The 12,821-nt window shown below is 50.4% G+C and overlaps 1 protein-coding gene and 1 pseudogene across 7 annotated transcripts in view; one reads left to right on the top strand and one right to left on the bottom strand.

The window, feature by feature from the left end:
• The window catches only part of LOC146174899 (uncharacterized), a 266,551-nt gene that overhangs the window by 49,872 nt on the left and 203,858 nt on the right, over nucleotides 1-12,821 (top strand). The window lies entirely within an intron of this gene.
• LOC146174901 (uncharacterized) lies at nucleotides 2,032-4,750 on the bottom strand (annotated as a pseudogene).

Below are 12,821 nucleotides of genomic sequence, written 5' to 3'. Positions count from 1 at the left end.
TGCTGTAGCTAAGGGCTACAAAATAATTTTGACCACCTTGGGGTTCTTAAATGTGCACTGACGTTGCACTGTATACAAGTGCCTTGTGATTCACCTCAATCAAAATGCTGCTGCGGCAGCTGGGTTTTGAGCCCGGTCTGTCGGGTCAATAGTAGAGCGCCCTAACCACTTAGCTACAACAAGTATCTGCATGTTTGCAATGCAAGGCTGTGCCATTATGCTCGTTCATGTCTTCATCATGATCCATGTTTGTTGTTGGTTGACATAGCCATTATCAGCCTATACTCACTGCAGGGCAGACTTCTGCATTAATGTAATGAACCCTCTGCGGTATCTACTGCAAGCACCTCATGTCCCCAACTTCTTTTCTCATCCGTCAACCAAACGGCACTCCCTGCTATGCTTGCCCCCCTCTCAGAATCTCATCTGCTGTTTTAAGGAACCATCCGGTATGTTTCCTTTGCATTACGTGTCCGGTCCATGCCAATTTCTTCTAGGTTTCAACCATGATGTCATTAGCCGACATATGTTCCCTGACTACCTGCATTCATTTCTTGTTGCTTGTAATCGCACGATCAATACTACGCTGCGGGAGAGGATAAAAGGAGGCCGAAAGGCAGGGATGTTAAATCATGTCCTATTTTCTGACACTTCCTAAATGTAACTTTATCACTTCCTCGATGAATGACTATCATGGCTGTGTAACAGAGGATTTTTCACTACCTTTTTATATGCCTCCTCTCCACCTTGTTTCGGAATGTCTGCACAACGTCTGTAATTTTAACCACGTCAAAAGTTTTATAATTTCTGAAGGCTGTACATAGAAGTTGGTTATATTATATGCACTTTTTTATCAACTCATTGTTGTGAGAATAGTCCATTGCAGAACAACCCGATTCATTGGTTACTTCAAGTATGTTGGCGATAATCATATATACATTTGTATACAGAACAGACAGTAAGCTGAACAGTCCAATCCTTCAAGAGGCTAACATATGCATCTTTTAATGTTCTAGCATTCCCCAAAGATTCCAGCATGTTCAAGGTTGTTAGTCATTGTGTACGGAGCATAACAAGCTTTCTAGCACATTGTTTCTCTTTCCTTTCAATACACTGAACTTTTCATAGTACCAGTGCATAAAAAGAAAATTACTGATGTATGCAAAACAGGCGTGGTTAACCATTGTTGTCGCAGTCGGTCTGTTTGAACATGGTCTCCAATCCAATGTCCTCATAAAACTGTAAAAACGTAGCTATTTGTCATCAGTATACTGGCAATGCTCCAGCACAGTGGGTGTCATTCTTTGACTATGAAGGATGTGTAGATTATGTTTCGAGCACATAAGTCACTAAACAGTTTTCATGACAGGGCATGGTCACGTGGTTAACAAAACATCTGAAATTCAAAGAATGTTTTGTGTTTTGTTATGAGCTATTCAGTTTGACTAAGAGATGTTTATGTAAAAATATTAAATGCAAGAAAGCAGTAATTTTTACTACACGTGTCTCTTATGTTACCTGATATATCATAGACTTTAAGTCAGCGGTGAACTTTGGAAATTTTTTCGGAATACTTGCACACATCACTACTATGAGTTGAAGATTGTATGCAACTTAACAGTGTCGGAACAACATCGCTAATTATCATTCATTTTATATTGTCAGCCAGAAAATGCTCAATTGTGCACTAATACCATGCAGAGGCTTAATACCATGTTAAAAAATCCAGAAATGAAATTTATTATTCTTGATTGCTTCAGTGTGCATTGTTCTTTGTCCTCTTAGTTAAATAATTTATTAGTTATTCTATGCCAACGTACGAATGCTGTTCAAGAGTGCCCACAATACAAAGACACTTTACAAGCACAGCTGCAGCGGTCAGTTAGGCTACTTAAATAACAAGGTAGCTTTTTAACAGCTAACCTGTCCTCCCAGATCCATAATCCTGCTGATCACATGCAAATACACAAGAAAGTACAGAAGAGAAAACAGCAGTATTCATTTCCTGTCCAAACTTCAGAATACAGTACTTCAGCAGTTGATGGAAATGTGGGGTAGCAAATATATAGTAGCAAAAAATTTGCAACGTTTTACTACCTCTGCAAAGAAACCAATGTCAAAGGGCACGAGAATTCGCACACACTTTTCTTTGCTGTACACGAAGAGTACACAGGAATTCAGGCCAGTCACACCCAACTGGACTTGCACTTGCGTATAATATTTATTTATTTATTTCAAAATACTGCAGGCCTTATGGCCCAAGCAGGAGGGGCATACCAGATAACAATCACATACAGAAAAAAACAATAAATACAACACACACTACAATTCGGCGAGCAAAAAGGAATCATAATAGTAAAAGTATATTAAAAAATTTGACACTCTAACAAATAAAAATAGGCAATAACACACAGCACAATTCGGCATGGACAAAGGAAAGAGATATAAAGTACTAAAAAGTTGAGCAGCCTAACCAAACAAATGACCTTCCAGTGCCTTGTTAAAATTACTGCTTTGGAAAAGAAATTCTGGAAGCAAATTCCAATCAGAGATGGTCCGTGGGAAAAAACTGTACTTAAATGAATTTGTTCGGGCAAAGACAGGTTGCAGCATATGTTCCCAAGTGTGTCGTGTTCGTCTGGCAGTAGAAGGATGGACAAAGTTAGGTAATGGAATATTAACTTCCTGTGAGAGAATCTTACGAAGAAATAAAATTCTGTTCATTTTGCGGCGGACTGAAAGGAGCGGGATGTCATTTTCTACCATCAGCTGTGTGGGAGAATCAGATCTGCTGTACTTTGCTGCTTTGCTGCAAAGTACAGCAAAGTATTTGCTGCATTTTTTTAACTGTCCATCACGCAACTGCATTTTGCAAAGTCTTCTACGTTGAGAGGAACTTTGATTTCTAGTAGCCGTGGTGCATAGCATTTGCACTTCACAAGACCGTCTGAGCTTGCTCCTCGGAAGCTGTCCTCCCGAGAGAGGAAGAGGCCAGTCACACTAACTTCCAGCTCCACATGGGTGTCATTTTGGTCCTGAAAGGCTCGTCGGGCTTCGGTCTCGCAAAATAGTCCCCGCTTCATAGCAAATGTTGGCCTAACTTTTTTCCCTCCCATTTCTGCAGCAGTGGGACTTCGGGCATCATGTGGTCCCATTTTTGTTAGACATGTTTTGACTCAAGTGAACACTGTATGTGCCAGTGATGCTGTAATGATGCCCTCCCTATATCTATGTAAAGAAGGCAAGTACTTTGAAGTCGTGTGGCTCATTCAAAGGCTACAACTTCTGCCTTTGTGTATGGCAACAAAGCGTCCCCCTGTTTAGCTCGCTCCAGCCATCTTGCAGGTAGTCCACGCACAACTTCCTGGTCTGAACTCTCAGCTTTCTTTCGTTTTACTTGCATGAAGTTGTTGGCTTCCAGGACATCTGCGAAGCAATCCAATTTGCTTGTTCTAAACTTTTCATGCAGGTTTATAAGGCGCAATGTGGACAAATCCATGTCCTCACTTTGCATCGATGAGTACTGCTCTTCTTTTGTGATGCCTTGGTGCGTCGCTGAGTCTTTCACTGGTGTCCTTCGAAAAAACAATGCGCTGAAATTTCTCTTTTACTTTCTTGGGGTCTCGTGGATTGTACCAGTGACGCTCCCCTTCGGTGCATGCCACAGCATCTGGTACATTAGCAAGATCATGCTGTGCAATGTGCATCACCCCATACAAAACACAGCACACATGCTTACACACTCCGCCTTTCCCAGCAATACATGAATAGTTGCCGCTTATCACTTCTCCATCACAATCAAGCAGCTTGACCCCAACATTATATGTTGCCCATGTTTCCATAAACGCCAGCACTTGTGCTTTCACCACGGTCTATGACGCGTCTTCAGTTGAAAATATCAACTTCTGCATATGGCCTGATGTGAAAAGCCGCAAGCCACTCTCTCGATGTTTTGGAGCACTTTGCTTTCAATGTACCTGCATAAAAAATAAACTTCAACATTAGTATCGCTTCTGATACGTTTTTTCAAGCATGTACATGTACACATTCAAGCCACAGAACGTGTGGTGAAGCGTCCTCAAAAATTCAATGAGGCCATTTAAACAGCCCCCCCCCCCCCCTCTTTCATTGGTCCACAAATATCCACCTCTCAAAATGTTTTGGGTAGAACCCCGGTTACCTTGCATACTAAAGATTTTAGCATTATAGAAGCTCTATAAATAGAGAAGTTCCTTCTTCACATGAGCTCTAATCTGGTCTGTACACCCAAAAAAGGCAAATTAGGAGGACTCTGTTGACTAAAGTCGGGCACCAAGAAACCTTGGTGCTGCTTTATAATACAGACAAAGTAACAAAATGAGCACTTCTAAGCATTACTCCATTTCAAATGAAAGGATACCCATAGTATGCATTTTGAACAATCAGATAAAGCGACAGGCATAGTAAAACTGACAGTGTTATCATAAATTAATAATGTCAAGCTCTGTAAAAACCTTGCAAACACTTGATAATAAAATATGGAATATGTAGCACCACACTATTGGTTTGAAAAAAAAACTTCCTCAAACCTTTGAACAGGGTCATGCTCTCTCAGGTTTCGAATAGGCACTCATCAGTTTTATAGAGCAATGACAGCTTACTATATAAAGTTTGCATACCTGACAATGTTCTCTTTTCCGAAAAAAGGGTTCAGTGACCGCGTTTCAGGGGTCCAGCCTTGACCATTGTGGTTCTGTAGTCCACATGACATTGCAAAACCGTGCAGAACTGTCAAAAAGGTAAAAATTCTAGTCATACAACATGCCAGTGCAATTTCAAACCGAACACTGCATGCTCAACTTTCTGCAGTCTATACACTTTCTGAGACTACATATTTTGATCATGGCATTTCCATTGCCATAAGTGAAATAAAATCATTTACACACCATGCAGCACCAAGAAAAATCCAGGTAGTACAAGACAATCAGTGTCCCATAGTCCATATAGAAGCTAAGTTAATAAAGTGGCAGTATGTATTCTTAACATTGCACAACCTTCATTTAATAACGTTTATACCCTGCAGATATCTATTCAATTCTGTGTCACACTGTGCTGTTAATCTGATAACAATTATATTTTCCTAGAGCAGACATAGGCTTCAATGCATGCTATTTCTCATTTCCATTGATTGTATCATTCAGACACTGCCTAAAGTGCTTTGAAGATAGGTAGTGTTGTGAGGTTGAGGTTCACTTAAAATGTTTTAAGAAATTTGTAATAAGGCAAATCTAAATATGTTAAGTCGCAATTACCAAGAACCCTAATTATTGTGGGAAGGCACGTATTATCCCCTCCTGGCTACAGCGAGGCGGCGAGGATGAGGCGCTGCATCTCCTCTCCACTTCACGTGGCAGCCTCCTCCCACCCCTCTCTCCCTCGACTGCGGTGGCGAGGGAGGCGTGCGCTGTGTGTGAGTGTGGTGGTGTGCGGCCTGAACCCTGAACACAGAGCGGACCGGACGGGCCAGCAGTGCGGACGCGTCCGGAAAAGACTGGAGCCAGGTGAAGTGAATTGCTTGATCGCGCGTGCGCGGCTGAGGAAAACAATTAAACCGGTTACCCTTTGGTCCTCGGTGTTCGTGTTGTTCTTGGGGGCCACCACTGTGGTCTGAGCTAGCGGAGCGCTGTTTGCTCTGAGAGCGGAGCCACAGCCCCGTAGAGAATCCCACATTTTGGCGCACCAACGTGGGTCCCTGTTGGCGTTCCAGCGGGGAAAGCTAGCTCTGTATGAACAACATGACCAGCCCGCGCTATGGGCTGTCTGACCTAATGATGTTGGCCGACGTCTGCGGCCAAGCTCGGGAGATCTCGAGCATTAGCCATTTGGCTACATCAAATCCAACCGCCGATACGATGTTAGGAGGTCAGTTGGACGTGTTGCATGATGCCGCAGGCGCGGCTACCGTCCGAAACGTTGCACCGGGCATTCCCGGTAAGCACATCGAGCCGGAACAGTCCGATGGCTGTGGCTATAGAAGTTCCATTCTTTTGAACGTGTCCCCTGGCGCACCCACCGATGCGGCTGGCGCTAGTATGTTCGCGCCGTGAACTCCTGGCCAGCTTCCGAAGCCCGTGCCCAGTGGCAGTGGCTTCCAGGCCCAATCGCTCCGCCATGTAATAGGTGCGACTGCCAATGCAGTTCGCCAAACGAGTCTTAATACAGGCAATCCTGAATTACTCGTACAGCCATCGCCCGTCGGCGGCGGCTACTCTTCGCTCCTTTCACCCGCTGCGCACGCAGGCTGGCCCGGTGGCCAAATTTCGTCTACACCCGCCAATGCGGCGAGCGCTCCCCGTCCTTTGACGGAGAGGCATGCAGCGTACCCAGCATCGGGAAATCCCGAGTTGCATCACAAGCTACCGCCCGTTGGCGAAGGCTTTATTCCCCCCGGTATTCAGTCGGAATTGCCCATTGGCGCCGATTGGAGAACGCCCGCCACTGCGGGACGCGCATCACACCCGATGGCTAGTGAGCGCGCAGTATGTCACCCGGAGGGAGACGCCGCAAACGTCCTCGCATCCGCTTTGCAACAGCTGTTGAAGCAGGCGCACTCGCCTGGCCCTCGGATCGGCGTACCGATACCGACATACAGTGGCTACAGCGACACGCAGAGCGCAAATGACTTCCTACTGGCCTTGCGCCGGTATGAGCTTGCGAGTGACCTGAGGGAGAGCGATATTTTGAGACGAGTTTTGCCAGTTGCACTCGTCGATCAAGCCGCCCGGTGGTACCTATTGGTAGGCCACAAAGCGAGCACTATGTCTGACTTTCGACGCTTGTTCAGGGAGGAGTTCCTTCCGTACGATTACAAGCAGCGAGTGCGGCGAGAACTGGAGTTGCGGACACAGGCACCTGATGAATCGCTTGTAGAGTTCGTACGAGCGATGCAGGAATTGTACGAGTACGCCGACACGGAAGCTTCGCATTCGGTGCGAGTGGAACGCGTCCTGCGCCAGTGCCACCCCACATTTGCCCTTTACTTGAGCAGCTGCCGATGCAGCGACCTGAACGAGCTTGCCATTGAAGCTCGCAGAGTCCAGGCTCAGATTTCTGCGGCCCGTAAATACCGGCCCCCGCCACCGGCTAGAGAATCACTAGAGCCGAGGTGTGCCTGGAGCGGCGCCCCAACGGTAAGGAGTGAGTACACTCCTGAGGCAAGTGGGTTCACGAGCGAGCCGTTGCCGCTCGAAATATCGGATCGCGCCCTGGATCCCTTTGGGCACCGGTTGCGCAGTGCTGATTTCAACCCCCGTGAGTTCACCGGGGTTCAGCCGCGAAAGTCCGCACCTACTCAGAACGCACCCCCGGAGGGCCGCGTACGGCCAGACGGTCGGGGTGCCTCTGAAACCCGCCGAGCGTCGCAGCAACAAGCATGGCGATCTGTGCGCTGCTTTAGCTGTGGCCAAACTGGTCACATAGCCAGAAACTGCCCCTCGAGATCGGGAAACGAGGCAGGCCGCCGGTAGCAGCACCGGCGGAGGCTGAAAATGCTCGGAAGCCTGTACCCGTCACGTCCGCCTTCAAAGTTGGAGAGCCAACTAACACGCCAGCGCCATTTGTTGACCTCGCCGTAGCGGGAGCAACATTTAAGGCCCTGCTGGACACGGGTGCAAGCATTTCGCTCATTGGAGACGCGGTCGTTTCCCAGCTCCGACGGCGGTCCGTTCGGATGCGACAGCGAACAGCGCCCCTCCTGCTCGCTAGCGGAGAGGTGCGCTCCTGCGGTGACATTTGCCTCGTAGTGCGCTTCGATAAGCGTGTACGCAGAATGCGTTTTGTTCACCTGCCTGGCCTGACAGTACCAATTATCCTAGGCCGAGAGTTCTTGGCTAAAACTGGACTGGTGATCGATATCGCCAGTGGGGGTTATCGGGAGAGCCCGTGTGCCCCGCTCAGGCCATTCGCCGAACCGCCGGTTACAACGCAGTCGTTGTTAACGCGCACGGCCGATCCGCCCGCAGACGGGAGGCATACCTCCTATGAGCGCTGTTCGCCCCCCCGACCGAGCTCGGTTAGGGCGGCCCGTCTCAATGCTCCCTCTCCGCAGTCGGAGAAGAAAACGCGCACAACCCCGGCCACTGCCGGCGAAAAAAGAGACAGTGGGTTTCCGTGTCAGTTGCCGCGATCGGCAGCGGCGGCCTGTCAGCACGCTTTTCATCCGCATTCGGAAAAGAAAATGCAGAGATTGCTGGCCGATGCCGGTGCGCTGACAGAGCACCAACGTGACCGACTCTTGTCGTTGCTACACAACTTTGACGAGATGTTCACAGACCAGCCGGGATGTACCAATCTGCTGCAGCATCGCATAAATACGGGTGACGCGCTGCCCTGGAAATGTAACCCAAGGCCCGTCAGCGCTGCTAAAAGGCAAGCGATCGATGAGGCGCTCCAGGAGTTGCTCGATGCTGGTCTTATATGCCGTTCTCAAAGTCCATGGGGGTGCCCAGTGGTGCTCGTTCCAAAGAAAGACCGCACTTGGCATTTGTGCGTGGACTATCGGCATCTGAATGAGGTCACGGAGAAAGATGCATACCCCTTTCCGAGAATAGACGAGATTGTTTCCAATCTTGGCGGCGCTCAGTTCTTTTCGATACTTGACGCCAGCAAGGGGTATCCGCAGGTCGAAATGCGACCAGGCGATGAGTACAAAACGGCGTTATCACGTCACAGAGGACTTTTCCACTTCAAAAGAATGCCCTTTGAATTGTCCGGCGCTCCGAGCACATTCCAGAGACTAATGGACCGCGTACTCGGCGATGCCCGATGGCAGCACGCCCTCGCCTACCTGGACGATGTGATCGTCTATTCCCACAAATTCGAGAAACACCTCGATCACCTCAGAGACGTTCTGGGAAAGCTCAGGTCCGCTGGCCTTACGCTGAATCCCGCAAAGGCGCAGATATGCCAGGCTCAGGTGAGCTTGCTTGGATATCGAGTTGAACGGGGGCAGGTGTCTCCTGATCCCGAGAAACTTCGGGCGATCCTGGAGTTTCCTGCGCCTACAGATGTCAGCGCTGTTCGCCGATATCTCGGTATGGTGGGATACTACCGACAGTTCATTCCAAACTGTTTGCGCCTGCAAGCGCCCTTGGCACGATTGCTAAGAAAGTCTTCCCGTTGGCAATGGGGAGATGAGCAGAAAAGGAGCTTTCGCCAGCTCTCGCACGCCATCGCTGAGACAGCAGCTCTGAAGCTGCCTGACCTAAACACGCCATTCGTTATCGAGACCGATGCCTGTGATATCGGAGTGGGCGCTGTACTCCTCCAGATGGATGGGGATCAGCTGCGACCAGTGTCGTTTGCGAGCCGCGCTCTCTCGCCGGCAGAACGCAATTATTCAGCGACGGAAAAGGAAAGCTTGGCCATTATCTACGCATTGCGACGTTTCGAAATGTACGTAGAAAAAACAAAGGTTCACGGTCGAGACCGACCCCATGGCTTTAACATGGCTGAAATGCCTGCGCGAGCCCAGCGGTCGGCTTGTGCGGTGGGCCCTGACACTACAACGCTTCGAGTTCGAAGTGCGCTACCAAAAAGGGACTGCCAATGCAGTCGCGGACGCGCTGTGACGGGCGCCGGTCACTGACACCCAACCGGCAGGCGAAGATGAGGAGGAGAAGGAAGGGCAGCTGTCTCCCCCTCTGCGTAGGGAGCGCGCAGCGAACAGCCCCCCGCCTGCGGAGCCCCGAACGCACGTGCGCTTTGTGGGAGCAGTAGTTCTCCTCGAAGTTGCGTTCAGCAGAGAAGAGCTTCTCAGAGCTCAGCAGAAAGACTCGTACTGTCAGTTAACCAACTGTCTTAGTGAGAAGACGGATGCTCTGACAGCACAGGCCAAATTGCGCTGTGAAGCCACTGGTAGTGTGGTTGGCGCTAACTCTAGTGTAGCTGGTATTGCTACGAGTGGGCTGGAGAACTTCCTGCTGGACTGTGAAGGATCTTTGCTAAAATACGTGCCAGACAAAGAAGCCTCCAGTGAGTGCGTTAACGTTGTGATTCCGCGCAAATTTCTCTGCGCTGCTATGCGGCACTATCACGACGCCGACGGTCACGGGAGCGCCCCAAAGACATGGCGGAAGCTTTGTCGGTTCGCTACCTGGCCCGGAATGAAGGCTGACGTATGTCGTTACGTCGAACATGCCACATCTGCCAAGAGAGGAAGCCTCGGGGTGGCAAGCCACCTGGCTTACTCCAGCCCATCATAAGCACGAAGTCGTGGCAAATCCTGGCGTGCGATTTGATGGGGCCGCTGCCGCGCAGCAAAAAGGAGTACAAATACATGCTCGTCGTTACTTGCCATTTCAGCGCTTTCGCTGAACTGTACCCGCTGCGTAAAGCTACTGCCCGGGAGATCCTGGGAAAGCTGTCGGAGGTGTTTTGTCGTTTTGGTTTTCCAGAGCGACTGATAACCGACAACGCCATGTATTTCACGTCGAAAGTGCTTCGTGATACGTGCGCGGCAATGGGTGTACGGCAGAAAAAAACCACGTGCTATCATCTCCAGTCCAACGTGAGCGAGCGCCGCAATCGGGATATCAAGCCGCTCCTGGGCGCATATGCGCGGTCGCATAATAATTGGGATGAGCACTTGGACGCCATATCCTTCGCTCTGCGCACGAGTGTAAATCGCTCGACCGGCTTCACGCCGGCTTTTCTCATGTTTGGCAGGCAGCTGAACACGGCAACGGGCACGGTCCTGACCCATAATTCGGACGATGTTCGCAAAGTCGAGGCCAATGTCGACGACTACGCACGGCGATTACGAGAGCATTTGGCCAATGCCATTAAGGAGGCCAGCCGCAGCCGTGACAAGGCCAGGGCAAGCCAAAAGGCGAGCTTCGACCAAGCCCACACGGACCTTGATTTCCAGTTGGGAGAAACGGTTCTGAGGCGAAATCATGTTCTCAGCGATGCATCCGCAGGATTCGCGGCCGGCCTTGCGCCCCGATGGGTCGGGCCCTTCGTGATCGTAGAGAAACAGTCGCGGCTGATTTACCGACTGAAAGACCCGCACTCGGGCCCAATAAGCGGACCCATGCATGTGGGAGAGCTGAAGCAGTATTTCCAGAGAGATGCTGCGGAAGCTGAAACGCCTCTCGTTCCAGAGGGCGCCGAGGCGGGCGATGCTGAGAGCAGTCTCTACCGGCATCGCTATAACACCCGCAGCCAGCGAAATCGCTGAGGCCGCATGCGTGGGAGCGCACATGCACATGAAGTCGCCTAATGTCAACCGAAAAGGCACGAGAGGTCTCGTGTTTATCCGGCGCGTGTCGATACACAAGCCGGCAGTGTTCCATTACGCGAAGCCTGTGCTGAGCACGTACAGAGGGACCTAGCCCACCGACTGGCCTTATTCATGACACCGGCACTCCGGGCCCATGGGCCACGCTGTCTGAATTCAGGCGGCGAGAGCGGCGAAGGTGATGTTTTGACAGTGCGCCCTGGGGCTGCGCCAGCCTGCAAAATTTCTTAAAGCAGCTCGCATTTGAGCTCAACCGCATAACGAACTGGAGGGCGAGGAGATACCAGAGCACTCTGACCTCTCCCGCCGCAGTTTGGGCTTTCCCGGACCCGAGTACGTCTGTTCAACCCTGGCTGGAGAAGATGAACGAGCCCTGCCTCCTGCCCTGGTTGACAATCCCAGGGCGTCGACGCTGCTTGAAGCATGCGGCGCACTACGATTCCAGCTGTCGAACTTACCGCCTGCACCCCGGCAGCAGAGACTACGATCCCAGATGCAGAGCCTGCCTTTCCGGGGCGCAACCTAGTTTCCAGCGGCAGGGAACTGCCGAGAAGCCAGACCAACGGCACTAAAGGGTGGAAGCGACGCGCGCCGGCTCCCCCGGGCGGACTCCTTGTTTGGGGTAGGATTGGTGTGTGAAGGCACATATTACCGCTCCTTCCCCTCCTGGCTACGACGCGGCGGCGAGGCTGAGCTGTGACCTCTCCTCTCTACAACACGTGGCAGCCTCCTTCCTCCTCTCTCCCGCGACTGTTGTGGCAAGGGAAGTGCGCGCTGCGTTGACTGGGTGTGGTTTCGAAGGAGTGCGTGTGTGGTGTGTGTGGTGATTTGCAACGATCAGAGCGGACCGGACGGGCCATCCGAGCGGACGCGTCCGGAAAAGGGGTACTGGCATCAGGTGAAACTGAATGGGTTGATCGCGCGCGCGCGGCCGAGGAAAACCATTAAACCGGTTTTCCGCGGTGGTCCTCTGTGTTCGCGTTGTACTTGGGGGCCACGACTGTGGTCTGAGCTAGCGGAGCGTCGTTTGCCCTGAGAGCAGAGCCGCAGCCCCGTAGAGAATCCCACAAAGTGAAGCAGAAGAAAGTGCAATAACGGAGGCTGAGCCCCCAAAATGGCAAGGAGGAGGTCGAGAAAGAAAAGTACAAAAATGAAATTTAACACTAGGATCAGCTGTATAAATTTGCAAGGAGGTAGAAAAAGAGCGAAATGGCTAGAGATAGAACAGGATTTGAAGGACGACAATATAGGTGCTTACGCTCTTTGCGAGACTTCTATAAACGGCGGATCTGGAAGATCTGCCGTTTATAGAAGACTACGTCTGGGAAAGGTGCAACAGAAGGAGAACGGAAAAAATGGGTGGAGGGTTAGGTATATTGATACACCAGGGAACAAACTGGCAAAGATAAATCAATTTGTAAAGAACATATCTGTGTATCAGGAACAATTGCTGGCATAAGGACATGGCTAGGGGCAGTTTATTTAGGAACAGGACACCAATGCAGGCAAGAAAACAAGGATATCGTTGGATGTCTCAGTGACG

The sequence above is a fragment of the Amblyomma maculatum genome, chromosome 11 (assembly GCF_055883805.1).
Source record: "Amblyomma maculatum isolate TAMU_Amacu chromosome 11, ASM5588380v1, whole genome shotgun sequence".
NCBI classification, from domain to species: Eukaryota; Metazoa; Arthropoda; class Arachnida; order Ixodida; family Ixodidae; genus Amblyomma; species Amblyomma maculatum.
Note: the sequence above shows the minus strand (reverse complement) of the source record. Positions and strands in the feature narration are given on the sequence as shown.